An 8,305-nucleotide genomic window follows, 5' to 3' on the forward strand; every position below is an offset into this window, starting at 1 on the left:
GCAAGCCAGGGGAAGCAAGCCAGTAAAGAACATCCCTCCATGGCCTCTGCATCAGCTCCTGCTTTCTGACCTGTTTGAGTTCCAGTCCTGACTTCCTTGGTGATGAACAGCAGTGTGGAAGTGTAAGCTGAATAAACCCTTTCCTCCCCAACTTGCTTCTTGGTCATCATGTTTGTGCAGGAGTAGAAACCCTGACTAAGACATTCTCCTACCACCTAGGTCCACTCCCTTTCTGTTTCTCATTAGACAAGAACAGGCTTCTAAGAGATAACAGCAAAAACCATGAAATAAAACTAGATTAAAAATGTTCACATCAGAGGAGAAGGGAGCACCATCTTGGTGCCGGGACTCCACCGAACTTAGGAACTTAGTCTGCACAGGTGAGAGTGTGCACCACAGAGGCAGACAGCTATTGGGACAGGAATTGAGGAAAATACGTAATAAAAAAATTAAAAAAAAAAAAGAAAAAAAAGAAAATGGCCTACTCGGCCATCAGTGGAAAGAGAGGCCCATTAGTAGTGCAACCTTTATATGCCTCAGTAAAGGGGAATGGCAGGCCCAAGAAGTGGGAGTAGGTGGGGGAGAGTGTAGGGACTTTAGGAATAGCATTGGAAATGTAAATGAAATAAATACCCAATTAAAAAAATTTCACAAGGAATAATTGTGTGGAATCTCAGTAAAATCATCATGGGCCCCTCAAGCTTCCTTATTGTAGTCTGATCAAAATGGAGTGAAATTATGTTATAATTCAGACTATGAACCTTTATGCTTCTACAGCATTAACTATTATGGGTTTTATTTTCTTTTATGTAATTCTCTGAAGATTTCATACACATATGTGAAAGATTTTGAATAATTCATATATCAGAGACTCTTTTCTCAGTAAATAGTTTTCTGATTCTTAAAAAAAAAAAAGAAAAAGAAAATCAGTTCTACACTTACACTAGAGACTGAAAAAACTTTTAAGAACTTGCCTATACTATTGTGGCAATGCCCCACGCCCATCATTGTGTCTGGCTTAGCATTGCTTTGCTGATAATGAATGATAATTGAGAATAACTCTTTGCTTAAATGGCCTCTTCACATTGAGGTCTTCCTCAGTCACCTTTGAAACCTCGTAATGGCTTTACTCTGAAGTCCACACTGCTTAACTGTCTTTTTTCTTCTTTGTTCTGTTCATGGCTTTGGAAACTCTTTAAAGTATTACATAATTTGCCTCTTATGGATGCAACAGATACTACATATTGAACAAGACAGCAGATGTCCTAAAGAAACCTGACCTTACAAAACTAAATGGAAAACTTACCCAAATTCATGGCTGCTGTTGAGCTGCACCTACACAAGCAATGTGTGCAGCCACAGTCCCATTGTATAGTGGTCTGGGTAGGCACACAGGAGGACCTGGAGAAGCCTCAGGCCTGAGCCCTCTTATAAACAGCAGACATTCTAGATTCTACACAACACCATAATAGCCTCAATCTTGGGGCTTGGTTAAAGGGTGAAAAGACAGAGAGGTTCTGAAGTCCTGATGAATCAGAGTATTTAAGGTAAGATTAATTCTGGTTTAGGGGACCTAATATGTCAACATTTTTAACTGTCTATTGCAGTAGCAGATATTTTTTGATACTGGTAAATATCACTGCATTGTTGATTTAGTTGAGAGAGAATATATTCTGGATATCTTAGGGCAAAAAGCATTAGGAAATAGAAATATTAGGGATTTTAAGAACCAGCAATCTTACATTAAGTGATATAGCATAGTTTATTTTTCTATCATACTGTGCAAGCATTCAATAATTTGTACAGTCATGCACATAACAATTATTAAATATTTATTGATAATAGGGGCTGCTATTTTTTGTAGTGTTTGAAATGTAGAGTTTACCTAACATTAGGCTCCAAATAGAAGCTATTCCCAAGATAATATATGAGTGAAATGGCCTATAATGATATCTATATGAGGAAACTTAAGGATAAAAATTATATAAGAGATTTTTTAAAAATCTAATAATTTAGTGAATTAAAAATTACATAAACTTATATGGGAAGAACTTCAGTGGTAAAAAGTAGACTTCTATATTGAGTTTAACAGAATTGTCTCATGTCTGGATATATACAAATATACTCAGAGGGAAAGAGGATAGATGCCCCAGACACTCATTGCTAACATCTGATGCAGGTTTCAGAAAAGAAGACCCAACAAATATAAACGTAATATGCTGAACTATACCAGCATAGTGAGAATTTGGAAAACACCATGTGCAACAACTGCTTGCCACTGTACACACTTTTCTCTTGGTATTTTATAGTTCTGATAGAGCGAATGCATGTGAAAGTCATCTGCAGGAAGATGATGTGACAGATCCATTCCTATTTCTCAACTTCTAGGTAGGGAGAAGACAATTGGCCTGACCTAATCCTTATCAACTTAAACTTGAACTGAAGACACCTTAGAAAAACAACGAGTCTCTTTCTTAACGTGTACTCAGCACAGAAGTTCACAGAATAAAAGAACGTGGCTCCTATGTACTGTGAAAAGGCAGAGCCTTAAGGAATTTTAGAAAGTTTTATTTTAAAACTTGACTTCAAATGCAACCCACTCTATTCCACAGTTAGACAGAGTGGTGCTTCAAGTGTGAGAGGTAGATCGCTTGTGACATATTTAGGCCAGGTACAAAATTAGAGTATTTACACTCTCAGGGATTCCTGCCAATTGTTCCAGTGTCACCCCACCTTCTGGTGTAATCAGGAGTTCCTCTCGGTTCATTTGCTGGTGCTTAAGCTTAAGTAAGCAGTTTGCAGTTTCCTTTCCTGTATGTAGTGATAGTTTATTCATCTTACCTCCTAATTGGCTTACTTATGAACATAAAGAAAAATAGATGTGGCTTTCACATGGAGACAAGATACAATCCATGTGACAGGGCAGAACCAAATATCATTCCTGTGACAACAGCATCAAACCAGTTAGTACAGCTCAAATAAGACAGGAAGACTGGGCAGGAAGAAATTACTATAGTTTGCTAATTAAAATAGGAGGGCATTCTTAGGAGAAATGTAGTCTAGAATTTTTTATAAAGGAAGAAAATTGTTCAGCAAGACCCCCCCCAAAAAAAACAAAACTAAAAAAAAGTTGTGCAGTGGTGGCACATGCCTTTAATCCCAGCACTTGGGAGACAGAAACAGGCAGATCTCTGAGTTTGAGGCCAGCCTGGTCTACAGAGTGAGTTCTAGGACAGCCAGGGCTATACAGAGGAAACCTGTCTCGAAACCCCCCCTCCCCAGAGAGAGAGAGTGGGGGGGTGGGGCATGATAGGTCCAACAGTGTCATTCTAGGTAAAAATATTATGTTACAAGGCTTATATTTGATTACCATGTCAGAGTTTAAAACTATGCGATAAAATAGAAACTGCAGGTATGTATCCAGGACTACAGATACATCCATGCCACTCACAATGGGCTATTGTGGTAGGTTTGTATTCAATGCCCATCAATGTGGTTTTAGTGAGGACTCTGAAAGTCCTTTTGAATAGTTACTATAAAATGCTTAGTTGGAGTGTCTAGGTATCACTCAGTGACTGCTGAGGGAAAACGAAAGTCACTGTCCTAGGTGTGGTTACCAGTTACAACTTAGGTAGAAATAGCATTTAATCAGAGTTTAATATTTAATTTCTACATGGCATTCTTGAATTACTTCCAGATGCCTTTAGAAAGAAATCTTTGTGAATGCTGCAGATTATCATGCCTTCTGCAGGATGATGCCACAATCATTTTTTTTTTCATCTTTATTTACCATAAATGGCAAACAAATCTTATTTCCTCTGTCAAAAGATAGGGGCTAATCTTTCAAAGGTTACTTCAGTTCAAAATGAGGAAAATCCTGTTATCTCATCCCTCCAAGTAAGGAGAGTTTTGTCTCCTTTCACTGCTTTGGAGTAGCTGAGTGAAAGGTGTCAAAGTCTAGAGATGTTGGGTTAAATACAATCAAAACACAGGTAAGGCATGTCCTCAGGCACAGACAGAAACACATGTTTATTTAACTCAGAGGAAGATGTAAAGGCTTTGTGTTTAGAAATAGGAATTAGGAATGAGTCTATCTTTTGCTCATCATGAAGACTGTTTAGCAAGGAAAAAGGTGGGCTGAATCGGGGCTGAAGTTTCTGTACCAGGATAACCAAGCCCATGAGTTGACAAAAGTATAAGGATATTTATCAAATGATCCTAAAGGCTTAGTTAAAAAAATGCTTACCAAGCAGAACCTGAGCTTTTGTAATGAGTTTATCTGGAGCACGATACAGCTCCTGGTTGCCAGAAATGGTTATAAAAATGGTAGCATTTATTCTTCCTAACACCCACTCGTCCGTCTTGCTCCAGACCTGTACTCCATGGAATGATCCACTGGGACCTAAAGTGCCTGTGGAAAGAATATATATTTTTTGAGGAATAAGCTCCAAAGAGCAGGGCTGTATACCAGAGGAAGCAAAAACATTAATATTTAAGGGTCTCCACCAGAGCTGGGCACTAAGCTGGGCCCCACATGTGCGACTCATTTTAATGAGAACCCAAAAGACAAAACTGTGCAGAAAGTCTTCTAAGCCCAAGTTTTGGCAGCAAGATAATGTCAGTGAAATGCCAGAATCCATGGACAGACTGCCCCAACTGGGAGCTTGGCGCAAGGCTATCAGCATGGAACCCTGCTTTCCTTTCAGGTGCACACCAACATGAAGATGACTGTAGAATTGGCTCCGGTAATGACTTAACAATTTAGAATATACTTGGGACAAAGTCATGTCCAAGAGAGGGAGAAACAATTCAATTAGACACCATACATAAAAGTATCTAGATACCTGGTACTTAAAAGTAGATCATTACTGAAAATAAGCAGCAAGTGTTTATTGGGCCATGTGGTTCTAATCACTATCCTCTGCCCTGTGTGATCCAGTTTTGTGTGGATTCTCGTGGATAATGTGAGCCCGTGCCAGCCTGTTAATGCCTAGTCCTGTGTTCTTTTCACTAGAATAGTCTGCCTGAGGAATCGCTTGACTGATTGACCAGTTGGAGAATGTAGTCAGCCAATTTAGGGAACAATGGGTGGATTCTTTAAATAAGAATCCTAATTCATTCTTTAAAATGAATTGGGCTCAAATTACTAAAAAAAAAAAAAAAAAAAAAAAAAATCCCCTTCTGGGTGATTAAAATGTAATGAGAAAAAAAATGCTCAGGTGGGTTTTTAAAATACTTGTGCATGTGTTATGTCAAGCAACTTGTCAAACAATTTAAACCCACAGATTTCTCTAACAGGAGACTGAAACTTGGTGCGTTCCTTTGGTAATTTCTCTCATGCAGCATTATGTTAATCTACTTGCCTTACATATGAAATACATTTCCTTTAAATGGGACTGTCTTTAATTTGCTATATCCAATTTAATGATGATGAGGCAATTCTGTAATTATGCTATCAAAGCAGCACGCTTCAAGGTTCCTGACAATAACTATTCATTCATCCATCCCAATAAATATTTAATGAGATACATACCAAGTATTTTCTGGGTATTGAGAATGAGTGGAAAATTAAAGTACTATCTTTTCTACTTTCTGGAAACTTCCTTTTTAGATAAAGAGACGAAAAACAAGAAGATAAATGTGTTATAGTTTCAGACATATTAAAGTCATAAAGTAAAAATAAAATAGACTAGGCACTAGTGATTATTTGGTCGGGCAGAACCGGGGATGAGTAAATTAACAACAGCACCTTTGGGAAGAAGGAATTGTAGAGGGAGCCTGACTGGAGGCAATGAAGTGCTGGATGAGTAATGTTTCAAGTGATGAAAACAGGTCAAGGATAGAGGAAGGAGTATTTGGGCTAAGAAGAAGCTATGATGACAAGAGGTAAGGCTGGATAGTTGACAAATGTAAACTCATATTGTCCATGGACAGAACTGCCCTGAATAAGAAAGATGGAAGTGCATGATTTAGAAAAGTGATTTTACCTTCTGTGTAGAAAATAGGTTGTAAGGGAACAATGAAGGCCTGGGAGACTCCAATGATGTTCAATGAAGCCGAGGAGGGAAATGATGATGGTGGTTTATGGGGATTCTCTAGAGATCTGGGTTAACATTACACATATGGACATACACACAAATACACATATAGACAGACACATACACATGATATACATTCATGTATGTGTACACACACACACACACACACACACACACACAGAGTGATAAAAGTGGAGAATATTTCAGAGGCCAAGGTATGTTGCAGTAGGCAGCCATTGTTGTTTTTATTGTTCTATTCTATGGTTGATGATAAACACCATGAACCTTTGAGGTAAGAATTAGGTGAGTGTATGATACAATGTGTACCTTGGAAAGAAACGCTTTGGTAAGCTATTTGGATAGGGAGTCAGATATAGTCTGGAGCAACTCTCATTAAAATTTATCATGGCAGATTGTACTTGGAGTGTGCTTGTTAAATGCTTTACCTTTTGCTAGGTAGTCCTTAAGTTTGAGGACAAAGGAAACAGTGGCTCTAGTTCTAGAGAGGATGAACTGTAACTTTCATGAGTTCTCATACTTTCTCTGCCCAGCCTCATCCTTTCTTTAGCCTCCAGTGCTCCAGCCCATGAAACATTATCTTCTTTATGGTCTAAAGAATTTATACTCCCCAGTGAAGGTGTTAACCCTGACTGTAACTAATCACTGCTTATAAATTTAATTGAATTGGGAATTCTAGGCTAAAAACAAGAAGAAAGACTTTTGTCATCCTTTTAATAGTAGCTCAGATAACCATTGGCAATAAAATGTATTTTCTCAAAGAACAGGAGGCTGGATTAAAACTTATTTTTAAACCCTGTCCTCGAGATGGACTTCTTTGATGATCACAAACCAGAGACTAGTTAGCCTAAAACAAAATACTACTGTTCTTTAAAAAATATCAATAAAATGACTCCTAATGATATTCTGCTATTCTTGTCAATTGATATCTTATTCAACCACCATCAGAGAAGCTTCCTCCTACAGAAAATAGGAACAAATAGAGCCAGATATTACAAAGACACACACACAGAGAGAGAGACAGAGAGACAGAGAGACAGAGAGAAACAGAGAGAAACAGAGAGAGAGACAGGGACAGAGAGACAGACAGAGAGACAAAGAGACAGAGACAGAGAGACAGATAGTGAGACAGACAGAGAGACAAAGAGACAGAGACAGAGAGACAGATAGTGAGTCAGACAGAGACACAAAGAGAGACACAGACACAGGGAAGACATAGAGACATAGAGACAGAGACAGACACATAGATCTGGGAACACTGAGCTAAAAATCCCTTTATGTCTCCATGAAATTTTTTCCCTCAGAGCTCAGGGAACACCAGTTAAGGAGGAGAAAGAGGAGGAGGAGAAGGAGGAGAAGGAGGAGAAGGAAGAGGCAGAAAAAGTGTAAGAGCCAGAGAGGATGGAATACACAGGAGAATAAGGTTCTCTAAATCAATCAAGCAAAGGTCATATGAACTCAGAGACTGATGCAACATGCATAGGGCCTGCCTGGGTCTGTCCCAGGTCCTCTGCATATATATTATGGCTTCTAGTTAGTGTTTTTGCAGGACTCCTGAGTGTAGACTGAGTTACTCTCTGATTCTCACGTCTTCCCCTAAGCTCTTTTCCTTCTTGGTTTGTCTTGACCAATTTTGATGTGAACATTTTTTTTTTTTTTTGAAATGGAATTAGTAGATATTTATTGAAACAGCAATTTGGAGCAACACACATCAGCAATGAGAGAAACATGGCTCTGAACTGTACACAACTAATGAAAGCTTGCTACTCCAAGGGAAGATTCCACTGGAAAGTTAAAACCCTCATAGCTTGCTTACTTAATACCAAGTTTTGAGAAATATAACCTCCTGTAAGTCCACTTACATCTCAAATGTGTGACTGTCGCTGGTGAAATACAAAGAACTCTCTTCCTTTTAACTCATATTGTAAACTAAAAGGTTCAATAAAAATCTATGAATGTTCCTGATTTAAACACAAAAAGAAACAAACCGATTCTTCTTTTTTTTTAATTTTTAATATTTTTTTATTACATATTTTCCTCAATTACATTTCCAATGCTATCCCAAAAGTCCCCCATACCCTCCCCACTTCCCTACCCACCCATTCACATTCTATTGGCCCTGGCATTCCCCNATATTGGGGCATATAAAGTTTGCAAGTCCAATGGGCCTCTCTTTCCAGTAATGGCCTACTAGGCCATCTTTCCATACATATGCAGCTAGAGACAAGAGCTCCGGGGTACTGGTTAGT

The 8,305-nt window shown here is 38.5% G+C and overlaps 1 pseudogene; it reads right to left on the bottom strand.

Annotated features, from left to right (window-relative positions):
• LOC110300214 overlaps positions 1-8,305 on the bottom strand; it is a 17,119-nt pseudogene that overhangs the window by 2,088 nt on the left and 6,726 nt on the right.

The sequence above is a fragment of the Mus caroli genome, chromosome 8 (assembly GCF_900094665.2).
Source record: "Mus caroli chromosome 8, CAROLI_EIJ_v1.1, whole genome shotgun sequence".
NCBI lineage: Eukaryota > Metazoa > Chordata > Mammalia > Rodentia > Muridae > Mus > Mus caroli.